Raw genomic sequence first — 4,356 nt, forward strand, 5'->3', positions numbered from 1 at the left:
TGAAAGGACTACTTTTAATGTTGACAATATCGTCAAAGAACAATCATCTCCTTAAATGAGTGAAAACATCAGTCACTTGCTCGGTAGGCTTAAATAGGTCATTTACCTCCTTAAACACACACATCTCATCTACGATCAAGGAGATAATAACTGTTCTTAATAACAATGATAGCTGCAATAGTAAGAATGATAATGAAATCTTTACCATTTACTGAAAGCTTACCTACTCAGCTAAGGAAAGGTGGAAATATCTTTGTATATATTATCTCATAATAAACCATCAGATACCATCATTAACTCTGTCATGAGACAGATGTTAGGACTGAATCCTCATTTTACACATTAGAAACTACTTCTGTAAATTAAAAAGCTACTTATAAGCATAAAAGGTGTATGATTTTGACAACTGGTTCTCTGCCTTTAAAAACATTTGAAAATTAATATATAGCAGTCTTATTTAGATTCCATGTGCTCACTAATCAAGACTGTACTCTGTACAGTCTTTTTTAGTAGTGACGTTTGCCTCTATTGCTACATTATTTTTCAATTCAGTGGTTTAATGGCCACCTACTATGTTCCAGATGATACCGTGCACCCATGAAATATTACCTGTGAACACAATGGAAGACCTCTTGGACCTCATACTCCTCTTTGGGGTGAGGGGAAAGAATAAAGACAGACAAAAAAATAAATCAATAAGCAATAAATTTCGGTTAGGCAATTCTAAGTGTGTTGTAAAAGCCTGAAGAATCAATGAGAATGAAGATCGTAAGACTGATGTCAGGGTCCAGGCTAGACTGATTTTCACAGGACCCTGCCCATCCAGGATCCCTGCGACATTGCACATAACATGCTAAGTTTGCTGAATTAGAAAATGGGAAATGAAGCTTAATTTTGATTCTGCAATACAAGCACATGAATCTTTTTTTAATGAATAATGGTTTATTTTTACATCATTTTGTGCATTTTTCCCTCTCAGTTATAAACCCCGTGGGCTTCCCATCACCAAACCACCCATGTGCCATCGCCATAGTCCAGTGCATTTCCCTCCCCCCACTGTTTTTGATCCCATTCCCCCCTCCGCCCCCGTAAAATGTCCCTGGTATATAGCTGTTCATTATTATTATTATTTTCTCGCCTGGTCCGTTATATTCCTGCTATGAGTGGAAACCATCCGGTATTTTTCCTTTTCTTTATGGCTTATCTCACTAAGCATGATCTTTTCCAGCTCCATCCATGTTGCTGCAAAAGGCAAAAAAACACATGCATCTTTTATGCGCTTAAGTCACATTTGGAAATCAAGCCTTCAAAACTTTGAACAGTGCTAAACATTTGAGGAAGTTGGGCACTAAAAACAGAAAAATCATTGCTTTCACTGTATACCAATGTTTGTATAAAGATAGCTCAATCTAGAACTAATTCACAATAGTAAGGAAAAAAGTCACTCATGTATATACTCATGAAGACATACTCAAGCCCTCTATAAAAGAAAAGACAAAACGTCTCCAAAAGATTTACAGGGTAACCTTGAAGAATACTCTCACCCCCATATTCACATGAGATAAGACAGATACACCAGTATCAGATGGTCATTTTAACAATGACAACAGCAAATGCATGCTACAGCAAATAATTTAAAAAGGGAAAGGTGGTAATAAGAAATTTGAAAAGTGAGTTAAATTTCAGCTGGGGGCGCTCCCTGGTGGTCAATGGGTTCAAGAGCAGCACTGTGCGCTCTCCCCAGCGGCTGCAACATGAGTTCAATCCCCGGCCAGGGAGCTGACCCACCTGGCACAGCAGACCTCTGCTGTCTCTCCCACTGTTCCCCTCAGCAGTGGATTTCAGTAAATATGCCTGTTCTTCCCCCAATTCTGTCTCTGGTAAACCCTCTTTCCAACCCCCTGCACCTCTGGCCTGCACCCCAGTTCTGTAAGCATAAATAAATAAACCTTATTATTATTATGTTTTTAGTTGGAAGTCTTCAGTAGGAGAGATTAGCAAAGAAAACCCTTGAAAAAGGAAAGTAATAAGGGAAGTGTGATTACTGTAAGTACTGGCTCCTTATCACAGTGTTGGGACATTAAAAGGGTAAAACCACACAAAGCTGATTGCTTGAAAGTGTGCTGGGACAATGTGACACTTCTGAGGTATGGTGCGGGTTGGGGAGATAAACAAACAGTTTATTTCCTACAATGTGCATGTATACAATCAAAATACGGAAAGATGTACTAGTTACATGTCATTTAGCCTAATAAGTAGACCTCCAGAAACAGAAATAAGAAATAAAAAAGAGAGAAATCTTTCCTTGTTTGCATTTGTAGCGAGCAAATTGAAAACTAAAATCTTTAAAACTTTGCACCAGTCACTCACTTTTGGACTTTAAGCAAATCACCTCTCTTTGCTAAGACTCAAAGTTCTGACTCCAGAAAAAAGGGCCAGGGCTAGTTCGGCGATAATAAAAGTAACAGTGACAGCCATCAGAATGAAGTTAGGAAGTCACTGAATGTTTACCCAACTGTCGGGGAGCGTGGAAAAGACTTCAAGGGAATGACCTCTTTTTACCCTCACCAAGTCCGATGCCACAGATACTATTATTCATTCTGTGCTTAAGATTAAATGAGGCAGGATATGGACAAATAATTTCTGTGAACTAAAATGTAACTAAGACATCGAGTAATCACATTATTAGCAAATTTGATTCTGTCGTCCCCAAATAATATAGCAGGTCCATTCAGCATCGGCATGCCTAGCTACCAGGATGTAAGCACTGTAATTCTTTTTCTTTATTCTTTCCTTCCTTCATTCAGCAAAGATTTATTAACCGCCTACTATGTGTGAGGCACTGTTGTTGATGTGTGGGATAAATCACTGAACAAAACAGAGATCTCCCCAGTTGTGAAGGTTTCATTCTGCTGGAAGGAAAAAGACAAGGAAACAAGGTGGCCAATTCATCTCAGCTTGCCTGGCCTTTCCTGGTATTAAAACTGAAAAGTCCCACAACCCTGGGAACCCCCTCAGCCCATCAAACCGAATGCTCATTTGCTGAAGAGAAGACACAATAAATCAACGATAAACCATGCAAAAACACGTGGAATGAAGCAAAGGAAGAGCAGGGGGAGGAGCGTGGGAGAGCTGAGGACGGGGACCAGGATACTGCTTCAGTGAGAGGCAGAGGCTGGGTGAGCAGGCGACATGTGAGCAACGATTTTAGAGGAATTAATGAATCAGCCTACTTGATACCTGGGAGGACGAGTTCTGAGAGAGGGAACAGCCAGTGCAAAGGCCGGAGCGGGCCTCTATCGGGCTGTCTGAGAAATAGCATATTGTCCACAGAGGCTGGACCCCATACTCCACTCAGACATTTTGGTTTCAGAAGTCTGATTATGTCTATCCAGAGAAGCAGGCGAAAATCAGGGCAATTTAACTGGGGGATTCCAGTGGAAGGGGTGGAGGAAGGAGTCCAGGTGCAAATCAGTGCTATTACCTGCCGTGACTTCAGTGGTTACGTGCTGACGCAAGAAGTAACAGGTGGCAGAACTTCCACTGCTGTAGACATAATTTTTAAAATTTATTTTTACCGCAGTAACATTAGTTTACAACACTGTGTATGGCTTAGGGGGCTGGACTCACACCTTTCAGCTGTATATTCTCACGCCACACATGCTAACAAAGAACCCATAAGCCTTCATCATACTCCCACTTTGCTATCTATCCTCAGCCCTTCTGGTATCCTAAATTCTCCAGTCAGATTTCTACCGGTTTGGGTTTAGTTTTAACTATTCCTTTATTTTCTCTGTATCCACATGAGTGACACCATCAGTATTTGTCTTTCTCCTCTGACTTACTTCACTCTGCATAATCCCTTCCAGTTCCATTCATTTCGCAAATAACCCAATTGCATCTTTTTTACAACGGTAGTCTGCCATGCACACACACATTCTTTACCACTCACCTGTCGCTGGGCCCCTCTCACTCTGGTAGACTGAAGAAATTCAATTTTGCAGCTAAATTATTTGGGAAGGCAGAAGAGAGAGACCATCAGTTCCCTAATTATGCTGTTTGGTGTATTTTTACGAGAGAAAACATGGCAGTGAATGATTTCAATTTAATGTAAAACTCCAGCCAAAAAATTCCAACAGTGAGTTTCATTGTGTCTTAATACACACTTCAGCAAAAATATGCTGCTGAATGAGGCAGTTAATATGGGTCAAAAGTTGGGTCTGTACTGAGGAATTCGAGGGAATAGTGATTTGTCAACATATATTGTGGCCCATGCTTGTGCATGCAATTGAAAACAATGTTGCATTTATTATTAAATAAAATACATTTAAATTTTGTAATCATACTTCGGGTACT

The 4,356-nt window shown here is 40.2% G+C and overlaps 1 long non-coding RNA gene across 1 annotated transcript; it reads right to left on the minus strand.

Annotated features, from left to right (window-relative positions):
• Positions 1-1,217: 1,217 nt before the first annotated feature.
• LOC105853860 lies at positions 1,218-4,015 on the minus strand. The gene is made up of 3 exons (XR_001145610.1): positions 3,953-4,015; positions 3,485-3,546; positions 1,218-1,242 (listed from the first exon to the last, which is right to left on the minus strand). It is a non-coding gene; the product is annotated as an uncharacterized LOC105853860 (long non-coding RNA).
• Positions 4,016-4,356: the final 341 nt, after the last annotated feature.

This window comes from Condylura cristata, unplaced genomic scaffold (assembly GCF_000260355.1).
Source record: "Condylura cristata isolate star-nosed mole 26May11 unplaced genomic scaffold, ConCri1.0 scaffold00019, whole genome shotgun sequence".
Taxonomy (NCBI): Eukaryota; Metazoa; Chordata; class Mammalia; order Eulipotyphla; family Talpidae; genus Condylura; species Condylura cristata.